The 15,662-nt window shown below is 36.9% G+C and overlaps 1 pseudogene; it reads right to left on the reverse strand.

Moving 5' to 3' along the window:
• Positions 1-3,810: 3,810 nt before the first annotated feature.
• On the reverse strand, positions 3,811-13,864 carry LOC136282426 (uncharacterized; annotated as a pseudogene).
• Positions 13,865-15,662: the final 1,798 nt, after the last annotated feature.

Below are 15,662 nucleotides of genomic sequence, written 5' to 3' on the forward strand. Positions count from 1 at the left end.
AAAACGAATTGAGCTTAGTTAGATATCAAATTTACCCCTTCCTTTGGAAGATAGCTTCAGAGCTATGATTCTTTCCGAAGTTTTTTCGCAATTCTTTTTTGTTCAATTCTTTTCTCCTGTGCAGGTCTTCGAAGACGAACAAGTCGAGAGGAAATTGGTCAAAACTGTTGTGATATTCGCAAACTAGATACGTGTATAGGTGTACAGAATGCCTAATATTAGAAAACCTTTAGTAACATGATGCATGGACATGGATGGCTTCACAAGATGGACAAATTACAAAGCTTTCGAATGATGTTTTGTAAGGTTCAGATAGCTTCTTTTTCTACCTTCACTTGAAATCTTAGAAAAGAAATAACCTTGTAATTTTAAATCTCTTAGTTTGTATGAAATTGTTATCGTCGAAATGTAGTTTTAGATTACCGGTACTTAACTGAGTATAAATACACCAGAAACCGCATAGTTAATAAGGCGTGAAAACCACACCAGTGTTTCTCTTGAGTTATAAGATCTTTGCCACCGTCATTTCAGCTTTTATGACATGTGTTAAGTCTACTTCTAGCTTTTTACTTGGCTTGGTAAAATAAAAGAGCGCTATCCCGATCAGATCGGGAACATGTCTTACTCGAATGTTTCTCTTTACATGCGTTCAGCCACCCCTTCGTGTAATTTTCACAAATGTTGCATCGTTATCTGGTTCTCAACAGTCATGCTCAACTGAAACATTTGAAACAAATAAGCGTAATGAACTCATGTTTTCAACCTCAGAAAATATTTCATGCTCTCTTTCCCTCACTTTCTTTTAACAGTCGATTTAATGTGTTTGTCCTTCGAAAAATGTATTGGTTTCGTTCAGGTGGAAAACTGACAATGACAAGTTGTTCCTTTTTTTTCTAAGACACGACACGTACTTATATTTGGAAAAGTGAAACTGTCTTTTTTCCTGTGAGAAACTCGTCTCAATAGGTATTGTACACGATTGTAGGTCGCTTTGAATACGAATCGAGCTTAGTTAGTTATCGAATTTACCCCTTCCTTTGGAAGATAGCTTCAGAGCTACGATTCTTTCCGAAGTTTTTTTCGCAATTCTTTTGACTTTCAGCTCTTTTCTCCTGTGCAGGTCTTTGGAGACGAACAAGTCGAGAAGAAATCGGTCAAAACTGTTCTGATATTCTCTAACCAGAAATTGTGTACTGAATGTATTTAACCCTTTTGTCTTGCACCTAATATTATAAAGCCTTGCAATTTCAGGACATAATGCATAGACATTCACAAATAACAAGGCTTTCGAATAATCTTTTGTAAGGTTCAGTTAACTTCTTTGTCTATCTTCGCTTGAAATCTTAGAGATAGATGAACCTTGTGGTTTTAAATCTCTTTGTTTCTCTCAAATTGTTATCGTCGATATTTATGATTACCGGTATGTATAAATATGTATGCACCAGAAACCGCACACAATCAGGCATGGAGAACACACTAGAGTTTATCTTGAGTTATGAGATCTTTGCCACCGATACTGTTTACATTTTTCTTCATGTAACTAGCGCACGACATTTTCGTGGAAAAGTGCTCGATTTGAGGAAGAGATTAAGGAAACAGAAACAAGTGCAAATTATATATTATAAAGCATGATTTGAACTTTATTTTGAGTTACATACTTACTCTGATGAAGCATAATTAATTATTACAATTAACTTCGGATTATAAGTATGACTCAGTATGTCACAATGTACAATGTTAGCATCACGTTTCTTTTCGACGCCTAGTCCTCTAGACGATGAAAGACTCAGCATTGCAATGACTCTCTTCCCCCAGGACGATCCAAAATGAATGAGTTGCCTGTAATAGGATCCTTGTGTTTGCGCAAAGATTTGCGGGATCACCGCGGGAAAAATATTTCAACTCACTCTATATAAAGAAATGTATGGCGAAAGGTTTCGACGTCCGAAAAAACCATTTGGAGAGAGATTATCGCTTTTTCGTCGCTGTTTTATCAGAAATGGATTTGGGTAATGTTGATACAAGGGAAGCGTAAGTTTTTGTTTGAGCAACCTTGAAATATGTATTAAAAATGGTCTACCGATTAACTTTTCTCCATGCACAACAGTTTATTGTGAAGCTAACATCGCTTAATGGTCTCGAAATTTGGAAATATTAGCTATAAATCGCTAAGAAATAAGTCAATAAAGCCTTTTCAGCTTTTATGACGTGTGTTGAGTCTACTTCTAACTTTTTTCTTGGCTTGGTAATATAAAAGAGCGCCACAACATCTTAAGTTGACAATTCGCATTATGAACAACTGCAAAGCATTTAAGCCCTAGTGCGTGTTTTACAAAGATTTCAAGAGGAAAACCGCAACAACACACGTGATTGACATTGTCGATCAGCTGCTGACGCGTCACTCCCCTTTCGCGCCACTCAGTCAGGCAAAGTCTCCAACATGCTCAATCTAACATGGCTGTTTGTCGGCATTTACTCGGATTATGGCTGCTAAAACACTGAAAAATCCGTACCGCCTACGGATAGTGACGTTCAAACTTTCCTAGAAGGAGAAGAAAACCAAAAGGAGAAAAGCTGGTGGGAAACAAACTGAGATTACAGCTTAATATAGGTCATAAGGATTGAGTCGATTTAGTGGAAAATACAAAACTTGCTTCTTCTGGCCCGTAAACATTCTCCACAAAATGCTCACAATGCAAGACTTCCTTCTTCTACTAGTTGTCGTTCTTCAGTTGATGATCCTCAATTTCTTGATGGAAATGGACAGAGCTGTGCGGCACAGGGTAACGGCAGACAATAATGAGCAGCGTGCAGTAAGACCGGAGTTCATTACACTAGTTGTCGTTCTTCAGTTGATGATCCTCAATTTCTTGATGGAAATGGACAGAGCTGTGCGGCACAGGGCAACGGCAGACAATAATGAGCAGCGTGCAGTAAGACCGGAGTTCATTACAAATGTGGAGACAAGACGAAGAAGGGAGAATGAAAATCATAGCTTTCCGCCAAACAGAAATCGTCCCACAGAAAGTGATGAACGCCAGGACTGAAAAAACAGGGTATACTGTTAAAGACCTTCTTCTGCATCAGTAAGATAAGTTATTGAAATACATCAACAATTTCCGGCTAAAAAACTACTAACTGTCGAAAATATTGTTGACGACGTTTCGATATTTGCTTCACTGTAATTGTCAAGTTAAGAGTGATATTGAATTAAATTGTATTGTGCAGTCAAATGTTTCTCTAAATCTGTTCTTATACGCAGTTAGATAAGTTTTTAGCAACTTTATTTTATGTAAAGATCCTATAAATTTCTTAAAGATTTGTTCGCTTTATGTTCAGCCACTATTCAGTTTCCTTGAAAATTCAAGTTTTCAGTGAAATGTATAATTAATTCCTATTACTCCGTCCGCTTTTGAGGAAAGCTTCTCCAAACACTTCTCTCGTTAAACGTTTACAGCAAATTCCTCGACTTTCTGTACATTTTTTCCTGTGCCGGTCCACGAAGACGAACGAATTGAGGGAACTAATTGTTTATAGTACTTTTAGGCCGGAAAGGCATGTTTACGACAACAGAGTTTTTTTGGTTGTCAATAAAGAGGATAGTTGGATCATTTTCAGAAGAAATAGATAGACAGGGGTAGTGTATCAGTATTGTTATGTTTGTATGGTTCTAAGAAGCTTTATCCTAAAAATAAAAGAAAGGGGCTGATAGTATTTTCTGTCTCAGTTTGTCTAAAATTGTTATCAGCCTGATGAAGCTTCAATGTCATATCTATAATTTTTATTTTTATCCAACTGCACAGAGTAGAGTACATATAATGCACGAATCAAGAACAAATATATACAGGTTCTTTTACAGCACAAAATAACCATCTGTCCAAATCTAGCGTGATACTTCGCCGAAAACGAGGAACTGCTCGTAGTCTATGCACTTGCAATCTGTATCCTGAAGAATGACGCTTGGAGTTCTTTATTTTCTCGCAGTGTATCTGATAGCATGATCTTCCTGGTCAGGCTAGTTCGACACCTGTAGGCAGAGTAATTTTCAAGATATGTGTCGTTTGTAGTGTCGCCTTAAGCTTGTTTAAATGAAAGATTGTTCATGCGAAGATAGCTTATCATGCTACTGGCAATGCTTTATTTTTTACCCTGAGTTATGCTTGTTTTTGAGAATTATGCTACTTTTCCTTAAAATTATGTTTTACGAAAAAAAAACGAAGCAATTCCAAATTATATACTTAATGTTAGATAAGCAAGATATCTTCTGTATTTTGAGTTACGTACTTACTCTGATAAAACATAATTAACCACTGCACTTAATTCAAGACTAGAGGCGGTGACTAAATGTGTCAAATGTACGATGTTAAATAGTATCGTGTTTCTCTTCGACGCCATTTCGTTGCTTTTGAAAGTGGGAACTGGAGCAGATGCAATCTAAATAATACTTAATTGCCCTTTTATACTCTCCCACTGACGCAGCACGACAGTTTCTTTAGAAACTTACCCCCTTTATTGAAAATAGTCCACCTTAGAGATCAAACAAGTTATGACTATGGTAAAGTTCCCTTCTAAAAAACTAAAAACACAGTGCCCATGCTAGCAAGGCTAACGGAGGGACTGCTCTCAGAGTATTCTTTGGAAAGAATTTTTTGTAGGACACAAAAGATGGCTTTTGTTGAATTTTCCGTTTTTTTCCTGACGCGGAAATATACCCATCCAAAGCATTTTGAACTTACCTACCTCCGTGGACCTACAGAATCTTTCGAAATCACTAGACTGAATCCTGAAATAAACTTTTTGCTGAGTACGCAGCGAAAACATGCGGCCATATTTTATACAGAATGCTGTTCAAGATCCTGAAATCGACTGGATCTGCTCTTTGTATTTGTTGCCGCTACTGAGAGCTGAGGATTTTATGGACGCCCCTGGACCCTGTATTTCGGACACCGCACCAAGCATAGTAAATGGAAATGAAATTAGCATGAATCGGACACGGACTCGTTATCTGGTACATGGCTAATGTTAGTGGATACCACAAGTTTAATCTAAAATTAGCCTACTTGAATATCAACAGCATCACCAACAAAATCGATGAAGTGAAAGAGATGCTCGGAAAGGGAATGTTTGACATTTTATTCATCGCCGAATCTAAAATTGACTCTACGACCTCTACAACACTACTCGCCCAACCTGGCTTTAGGCTCGTACGCAGAGACCGAAAGAAAAGCGGAGGAAGACTCATGGTGTATATCAGAGCTGATTTATCTGTGTACCGAAGAGCTAAGCTTGAATCTAAGGAAGTGGAATCTATAGGTTTGGATGTCAAGGACGTCAACAATAGCTGCTTTCTTGTATGCGGCTGCTACAGATCGCCAGGCAAATGCAATGAGTTAGAATTTATGGCTTCGAAAACTAGCGTCCCAACAAACAGAAATCGGCATCCCACAGAAAATGATGAACGCCAGGGCTAAGTAACCAGGGTAAGCTATTTTAGCACCTCTTTCTGAATCAGTTAGATAGGCTTTCCAGACTTTGTTTCATGCCACTCGGCCCTGCTGTGCGAAGTCGTGACGAGAAGTTGGTAATTTATCAGCGTTTTTAGGTCGCTTTTGTCGTTTAGGCTCGTTACTTTTCTCTTCCCGCTATGGTGGAAAGCTTTTTTTAGTTCTTCTTTCGTTAGTTTTCCTGTTCATTTTCATTTTTCCTGTGCAGGTCCACAGCGAAGTCCTTTTGAAGTCGGAAAACACGTTTTGAGAGGAGAGATAATATCCAAATTCACACTTGCGATGGATGAGGCTATTTTTTTTGCTGTATATATAAAAGATGTAACTGAAAACGGAAAGAGATAGATAGCAAAACAATTCAATGATGAACAAATAACAAAGTGTGATAGGTCTGATAGTATTTTTATGCTTGTATGGTTCTGAGAAGCTTTATCTTAGAAGTAAAATAAAGCGGCTAGTAGTTTTTTCGTGTCTCAGTTTGTCTGAAATTGTTATCGGCCCAATGAAGCTTCAAAGTTATGTCAATTTACGAATGTTTTCACGTGTTGTATTACGATTAGCCGAGACTTCTTTGTTTCGGCTGCCATATAAACGCTTGAGTACAATACATTGGTCTTGGGAAGAAAATATTTGCGCAATGAAGCATGCCACGCAAAAACCGAAACATTATCGTAACTAAAACCAATTTTCTACTTGGTGAAAATGAAATTCATTGAAATTTGACCATGGTGGTCGACATCTCGTTGTTACGTGCTGTTTAAACTTTCGATTATCGCACCAACCCGGTAATAATATCGCTGATTTTTTGTTATTTCTTAACTTAACCGTGCACAGGAAACACGCTGACAATGGCGTGCGACAAAAGCTTTTTTGTTAACAGAGTCCACTCGGAAATACGTAACCTTTGAATGCCAAAAAGCGATCGAATGAAATCAACTTTCGTTTGTAAGGGACACTGTTTCTTCCAAGACGAACATGCAAGTGTGAACCGATAATTTTCTGTATTGGTATTTAAGGTCACGTAAAATTTGCAAGAGCACATTACGCGTGTCAGTAACCTCATTACTCACCGAATGCCACGGTGGATAAAATAGCACAGTTCGTGCGGCAACTGATGCGCGAAGACAAAGATTTCTCACACACTCAATTTGTTTACATCGTTTTGATAACACCTGGAAAGAGATACTTGAAGATTCCGCTTTAGCTAATTAGTAGTCACGGTGGCTTTTACAGTGGATAATCCGGTATTTTAGTATCGGTTTGTAAAAAGAGTTTTTTCGCTTAATGACAGGATTACAGATGTCATGTGAAATTCATCCGAAGTTTTCCTTTTTTCTTTGCAGGTCCTTGGAGCGAAGTCCTTTTGAAGTCGGAAAACACGTTTTGAGAAGAGAGATGACATCCAAATTCACACTTGCGATGATTGAGGCTATTTTTTTGCTGTATATTTATAAATGTCGTAATTGAAAATGCAAAGAGATAGCTAGCAAAACAATTCAATGATGAACAAATAACAAAGTGTGATAGATCTGATAGTAATTTTATGCTTGTGTGGTTCTGAGAAGCTTTATCTTAGAAGTAAAATAAAGCGGCTAGTAGTTTTTTCGTGTCTCAGTTTGTCTGAAATTGTTATCGGCCCGATGAAGCTTCAAAGTTATGTCAATTTATGAATGGTCTCAAATTACATACTAAAAAGCAGTGATTGCGTTTGTCCTTGAGAATAGTATACGCGACATATACGTACAAAAAAATACTTTTACACATTCAGAATAAATCAAATATACGATTAAATCTGTTGCTGGAATTGAATGTCTACGATACATCAAATTTAATTGTTCAAAACCAAACGGTTGAACTAATTGACCACAAAAGATATAAAGATTATACGTTTTGTTACCACTAACTTAATAAAGATAAATTCTAATCAGTCTGTAAAATTGAAAGCTTCATTAAATCCAAGCCCACATCAATAAAATCCCTGCTGTTTCTTTCGTTTCATGAATTTTCCAAAACGACTGGGATAATTAATTGTCAGTAATTGGTTGTTAATAACAGAATTTTTGTTGGGCCATCCAGAATTAAAATACAAGACTTAAAAAAGCCAGATGGGGGTTTCCCTTACTAAAGAGAGAAAGAAGAATATTCTTTCATCCCCGTCAGACAAATAAAGCTACTTCGAACGCGTGCAATAATTTCCACAGAAACCCTCAGGCTGTTTGCCTATAAAAGTACTATCTGACACGAGCAAGCAAAGCATTACGATGAATATTAGCGTTTGATAACCGTGTATGCAAACTCCATCCCCCATTTTAACTTTACTTAAAACACTCCGGCATACAATAATAGAAAACGCTGTCCTCAATCAAGCTTTAACTGTTATAGCTACAAGAGATTATAAAATGATAGCTATACTTTAGTAAAGTGCGTATCACTCTGAAAAAAGAAAACTTTACACTTCTATAAAATTCGATCCAAAAAACTAGTACTTGGAGAACTGGCTCTCTTTGTCTGTGTTTTCCTGGTTATCTCGTAAATGATCAAGTAACTTAAAGATCTTTAAGCGTGAAATGTTTTCAAAAAGCCTATGGCGCGGTAAAAAAGGAACATACAACAATGAGAAGCAGGGTTAGGGAGTGCGAAGTGAATTGTTTCAATTATACAAAGTAGGCTTTCGGCATCAGATGTTCGCTGACAACATTCTCTCAATTCTTTCCTTTTTCATGACCCATTCAAGAAAAATGAAGATAACTTTTTCACCAATATTTCCTACAGAATAGATAACTGTTGTAGAACGAGCAATTATGAGCGAGGAATGTTCATTTCATGCTAATTTAATTAATAATTCAATTTGGCAAAGTTTTCAGTTCCTATCCATATTCCTATCGAGAGAAAAAAATAAAACAGCAAACATTTCTCAGTGCTACCGTTCATCGTTTTCTGTGGGATAATTTCTCCTTGGTAGAATACTGTGATTTTCACTCTCTTCGGCCCATCTTCTCTCTCCGTTTCTGTTCAACTCTGATCTTCTTACAGATCCACGAGGTTCATTATTATCCGTCGGTTCCCTGGCGGGCAATGGTCCTTCCATTTTGATCAGGGAAAATAGAATCACCAGCACAATCACACAAAGTAGGTTGGAAAATTCGTAAATTTGTAGCATGGTTTTAGAGAATTTCCTTTCAAAAGGCCGGCTGACAGAGATGGAACAATCTGTATGCTGGCTGAGCAGTCGAACTTGACTCAACAATCACTTGAGCAGTAAGTTTGATTATTCTAATTAGATAAACAAACGAGTAATTAAAAAGGCATCTGAGAAGATCAAAATGCTGCTTCACGAGCTAAGGGGTGCCTGAAGAAATGGACCGAAACATACAGGCTTAAAACGTGATTGAATTCAATGAGTGGCTTGCTAGCTGAAGTTCATTTCAGGTTAATTAACTAGAAAACAATTAAGTTGCCATTCTTCTGGTATAGTGGATTGTGTTTGGCTCTGATAAAAGGGAAAATGCAGGATCAAGTTTGAAAATTGTTTTGAGCAAAAACCAACTTGGTCGCATATAATTGCGCCACTTCGTCTAACGTCAAGATAAACTTGAAAAGTCCCATAAATAAAATAATGAAGGATCTTCCTTCTTTCGTTTAAGATGCAATTTGCTGAGCTCTGAAATACGAGGAAGTAACGAACGAATCGCAACCAAGATTGACTGTTCTGAGTAAGGTTTGTAACTTTTTGATTGACGAGGAGAGCATCACTTTAACATTGGCAAAACTTCTTTAGTTTAATTTAGGAATTCACCGACTCGTGGGAAAGCTTTGCATTTTTTGTAGGAAAACAGCAGTTGGAATTAACTTCCCAACTAGAACACAGAAAGAAATTAGCACTGGCCTTCTAACTTACCAAAGCTTAGATTTACTCCACAATCGGTCCGCAATGAGACCTGCGTGTAGATAATGTGATCGCGAGACCAGATGAATGGCTTTGCACTCAATAGAAATAGAAAAGATTAGGTAATGAAAACTGTGTATAAAACTCCAAGGAAATATATGTCTTTACAGTCGTGTTACCTCTCTGAGACTGGTGGTCAACTGAAAGACCTCTCACTTGCCTGTGTCTATTAAAGGACTTAACAAACAACACCGTAATGCGGAATAGACAAAACTTGACAAACAGGAACAAAGAAGAAAAGCTTAGGAATGCGTAATTCACAGATTGAAAGCTCAACTGAACTATGAATAACCACCTGACTTATTGCGTGGGCAAAACTGGATTCATTGTGCAGAATCTTTCATGCAAATCTTCTAGAACACCGAAAATTCCCAAAAGATCTTCTATGCCAAATTCCAAATTGAATTGTTCAATCTTATTTCTTCTGAATATTCGCCTAAACTTGGAAGCACGAAATAATGTCTAGAAGGATTCGAGAATTGTGTTACTCCTGGTTCCAATTATTATTACTTGTCCTAAGTTAGAGGAATATATGAAAATGGGAAACACAGAACTGAGCGAAGTCAATTTGATAGACCTGCCAGGAAAGAGGCCACCTTTCTGAGTGACGTTAAAATGTCATCAACAAACAAAATCAAGCAAAGGTGCAGTCATTAGTGCTAAATTTTACGATTCCGGCTATAATTATGGTTGATGACGCACTAATGGTAAAGAAATATGGCCTTTGGCGCAAAACTCCTATCTTTCTAAGAAATTTCAGTTATGTATTAATAAATTAGAAAATAGCGGTTCCGGTGCGGTTGCAAACACGACAATAAAAGCGTGGTTTCCTTACGGTTGACTGGGCATAACATTGGACATAACACCAGATGGAATTCCAACTTGCCCTGGTTAATTACAGATGCAATATTCTGACAAAATGTAAAAAATTATTATGTGTAGAGCATTCCTTTTTCAGGTTTTCCTTCAGGTGTATTAGCCATTTGCTTTTGTTCACTGAGTGATTGTCTTGTAATGTAGAGCGAGTTATCTAATGCAAATCTAACTTACAGCGTCGTACATTTATTATTGTGCCGAAACAATAGTCTTTTCTCAACCTTGGCTTTCAGATGTGTTGTGATTTACCGCTTCACTGAGGCTTACAACTTTCTATGTTTTTTTATTAGTAGATCGTTGTCAGAGTTTCCACGAGTTTGATTCCTGGTTTACATGCCTCTTCCAGGTGCGGTTGCCAATACGAAAATAAAAGCGTGATTGCCGAACGGTTGACTGGGCATAACATTGGACACAACACCAGATGGAATACCAACTTGCCCTGATTAATTACAGATTCAATATTCTGACATGTTTTCCTTTAAGTGTATTTTTTTTTACCCTGGTGATTGCCTTGTGATGTAGAGCGAGTTATCTAGTGCAATATCTAAATTACAGCGTCTTACATATATTACTGTGCCGACACAATCGTGTTTTATGCCAACTAAAGGCACAATCATGACCTCGACCATTCAGCTGAAAAAAAAGATTTAGCTGAAATCAAATTTGGAACCTCTTTTAGTGCATTGTACAAGTTCCTTCCAACTTTAAGTGAACATTCTCCCAGAATTCATAAACGGGAAATCTGAAAATATTGTCCCAGGAATAAAAAAAAATCTACTGATGCAACAGCGTGAGAAAAAAAAAACAAAACAAGCCCTTCGTCAATCGCTCTGACGAAGGGCTAACGGTCGAAACGTCACCTTTTTTTACTCTTTACGGTGGCCAATTTACGTTTTCAACTCAGTTGTTAACACTAAATTACCTGCTATACTCTCCCACCGACGCAGCACCACAGTTTCTTTAGAAACTTACCCCCTTTATTCATTTGAAGTTTCTCGAGGTCAAGGTCATGTATTACTCTGAAAGTTAAACACTCAATCGACAATGTTGTTCTAATTTGTGAAGCTATTTGTAACCTTTATCCTAAGCTAGTGCAATAAAAATTTAACTCAATAAAACTGGAAGAACAAATCCCAGGAAGAATGCTTTCAATTTCCTCTTCAACTAAAGTCAAAACTCTTTATCAAATGGCACAAATTCAATACAATGTCACAAAAATGAAATAGGCTCTGACTTCAATAGTAAAATTCAGTTGGGTTAAAACTTGGTGCTTTTTCCCTTCGAGGTGCCCTTCTTGTTGAATAATAAACTGATTTTTGGCTTGATAAATTAAAGGTGCTAAAAAACAATTAAGTTGCCATTCTTAACTTAATCTGGTAGAGTGGATTGTGTCTGGCTCTGATAAAGGGAAAAACGCGTTTTCAGCAAAAAAACCAACCAGGTCACATATAATTGCACTTTGTCAAACATTCAAACCAATCAAGGTAAACTTGAAAAGCCCCACAAATAGATTAGTGAAGGATCTTACTTCTTTTGTTTAAGATGTAATTTGCTGAGCTCTGAAATACAAGATTTTAATTAAGTAACAAATGAATCACAACCAAGATTGACTGTTCTGAGTAAGGTTCATAAGTTTTTGATTGACAAGGAAAGTATCACTTTAACATCAACAAAATTTCTTTTGTTGAATTTAGGAATTCACTGACTCATCTGCATTTTTTGTAGGCCGCCTGCACTTAAAATTTATTTCCCAACTAGAACACAGAAAGAAATTAACACTGGCCCTCTAACTTACCAAAGCTTAGATTTACTCCACAATTGGTGTGAATAGGACTTGCATGTAGATAATGTGATTGCGAGACCAGATGAATGGCTTTTTACTCACTGGAAATATAGAAATAAGGAGAAGAAAATTGTGCATAAAACTCCTGAGAAAAATATGCAGAATACACAAAACATAAAGAAAAAAAAAGCTAAAGTCACAGTTTATAAGTTCAACTGAAGCATGAATAAATGTCATATCTATCTAATTTATCACATGGACCAACTGGATTCATAGTGTAGAATCTTCCATGCAAGTCTTCTTTAACACTGAAATTTTCCAACACATCTTCTATGCAAGCAAGTTGAACTTAGATCCAAAGTTTAATTGCTAAATCTTCTTTCTTCTAAACATTCACCAAAATTTGAAAACATGAAAACAAGAAAAAACTTCTAGCATGAACCAAATTTCAACAAATAATTTATGTCAAATTTCTCCTTATTTTATCTCTCCTGAATCAAACATTAAGGTCATGAGAATAAATGAAATGATCACCAACTAAAGAAGTTCTACATTGCTAACCAAACTCTCCTTGTGAGCATCTTAGGAAACATATAGAGAACAGTATGGAGAATATACATACTGATGTTAGGGTGTAAAGGGTTAATATACTGGATGAAATTCCCCCACCCACCCACTCTCAATCACACACACACACACTTCAATGTGCTGCACCACACCTGAGTATACAAGATAACACTCTCCACCTAGTTATGTTTCCCTCGCCTTATCACTAGTCTCTTGCTTAATGTTTTCACAATGCAGAGCAAAGTTGAACATCAGTTCACAACTTTTGTTTATACACTGCAATAAATGTTTCAAATACCTGTTTCCACATCAAACAGTCTTGCAGTTTTGTCATAACCACAACTCAACACTTGTGACCCACAGTGACTCCATTTGGCATCTTTGACTGCTTCAGCATGACATGTCAAACTTTGCATATAAGCTCCACCTTGCCTTGTGTCCCAAACACAAACTGTGTGATCCATCGATGCAGACAACAACAAATGATTATTACTCTCTGTAACATTCCATCGGATGCAGTTAACACCCTGGGTGTGACCTTTAAAATTTAAATGTAACTTCTTTGATGGTCTGCATACTTCATCTGTGTCCTTGCGGTTTGGAAATTCAGCTTTATCTGGGTGATGATTTACTCCTTTCAATGAGCAATTTCTCAAGGTTAAATCAGCGTCTTATAACGGCTGATTCGCCATAAGAGATGAGGATGTTGCTTGAGCCAATTTCTCTCTTTGTCTCTTAGACACGTATGGTTTGACGTTTGGTCCTGAACTTATCTAAGATGACATCGTTTTCTGGTTACCTGAACTGAACAATGCTGGAGATTTCGCATTTTTCTCAGTGCTTGTCCGGAAATAACCACGTGGAGAGGTTTTGTGTTTATCATCAATTAAGGGTCCACAAAAATCATTTTGAGTACTCTCGGATGAATTACAGGTATTTACAATCTGCTTTGATTCAGTTAGGTTATTTGAAAACAATCTTTATTGCTCTCCAGGCTTGAGACGAGACTCTAACTTTCCATCCTCGGTATTTCTATTGCTCCCCGCGTAAATTATGATGTTATCAGATTCCGTAACCTTTAGTTTCTTGTTCGGGGACTCATCGCTCTCTTCAGACGATGAACCATTATTGTATGCAAGTAGACCTTCCATACTTCACTGGAACATTTTAGGAATAAATTTATTACGATGCAAAACAAGCCGCCATTTTGATTACACAAACTCATCCCTAGGACCTCTCGGAAAGAAGATTTCAAAATGGTGGAACCCGGAAGTAAACTACCCGGAAGCAAAAGCTTTAATGGCAATCACGACATTTCAGGTTTAATTCGACTATTTTTTCCTTAATTTTCCGTTACAGTTCTAGTAGAGAGTGGTAAGAAATTTTTCGTCTGAAATTTACCAAAGGCAACTGAAAACACAATACAGCTGGCGTTTTAGGTAAACGGTGCTTCTTTTAAACGGAATTAGAATCTCTGCAATATAAACCGAAGAATGATCACCTCGTCTATGTGTGGCAAATTTAAATATTCGCCAACATGCACTCTGCCATCGGTAAAATCAATTAATCAAAACTATTCTTCGGCTCCCTTCAGTGTGCTACTATACTAAATTAGAGATGGGAATGAAATATCAGCCCATTTTAAAATTAAATCTTTATTTGAGACTACGTAATATTCTCTGGAAAGTTGCTTTGTCCAAAGATAGAATGTCTGAACGTTTTGTCAGCTCTTAAGTTTATAGTTTTTACTTTTCGAACCTTGTCTTCCTTATAAAAAAGTCACTTTAATTTTTTTAAAGACAGAGCTATTCGCCTTCAATCCCAGAGCAGGCTTCAAAGATAAAAGATCGTCTGTGAATCAAAAGAAACGAGCTTAAATGACGTAACTGATTCAATTTCGACAAAAAAAAAAAACCAAACGAAATCACGTGCAAAGCGAAGAAATTTGTTATTTTCTTTAAAGATTACCTAAAAGTGTGCCGCTGCAACAAATTGAACTTAAACGGTAATAAAATGAAGGTGATGAATGATTTCCGATATTTCCAGCCACGCATCAGCTTAAATATCATAAATTAAGAGCTAGGTGAACTTAACGTTCAAACTGCTCTGCAGTCATTAAAGAATAACCTAATAGGATAACGGGGGAGGAAAACACGCTCACGAAATGGCTGGAGGCTAAAATATTAGAGACCTTAGGCAATCAGGACGGCAACACCGAACTCATCAGAAGTTTTAAAAATGTTTACAGCACTCGAAATTGATATCCTGGTGCGCCGCTTGATGGTAAATAATTCTGGAAAAAAATAGGTTAAGTGAACGCTTTACCATAGAAACCAATAGACATTTTTAGTGAATGATGATGTTTACTGTTTTTCAGGCTGCCGTTAACGTCAAAAATTTGTGCGATGTAAACGATCTAGATAAACACAATTGGTGTTATCCTTAATTAACTATTTGCTTCTTTCCACCTTAAACCTTTCCGCACTGGCGAAAAAGGTTTTTATTTTAAAATTTATTGCGGGTAAAAACTGGATTCGTGGCCGAAACAAAACTACAGCTATTCATACTGAGCTTTAAAACGTTCAAACGACCCGTAATCATATGTTAATGCATGTTTTCATGTTCCTTGAAGAAGAAAATCGTTAAAACAAACCCTTTAGGCTTGTAATCTAATATAATCATGACCGACATTATTTGGATGCTTAATGTTTGTTCAAGACACCGCTGGTTTTAAAACGTTTCAGCCAAATTTGTGTAGAAAAAGCTCATGTAAGAAAACAACAATGACTTTAGTTATCTCAGTGATTTTAACAACCTCTCGATCCAACATAATGTTCCAAATTAAGATTCTTTTGATTAAGCTGGTTTCGCCGGAAGGCATCCACACTTCCCATCAGGTATGACTCCAGATGCAAATTTTCTCTTATAGTGAATTTAATCAGTGTCGCTCTGATTCTCGATTTGTTTAAATTTATGTATCGCACTG

Source organism: Pocillopora verrucosa, chromosome 7 (assembly GCF_036669915.1).
Source record: "Pocillopora verrucosa isolate sample1 chromosome 7, ASM3666991v2, whole genome shotgun sequence".
Classification (NCBI taxonomy): Eukaryota; Metazoa; Cnidaria; class Anthozoa; order Scleractinia; family Pocilloporidae; genus Pocillopora; species Pocillopora verrucosa.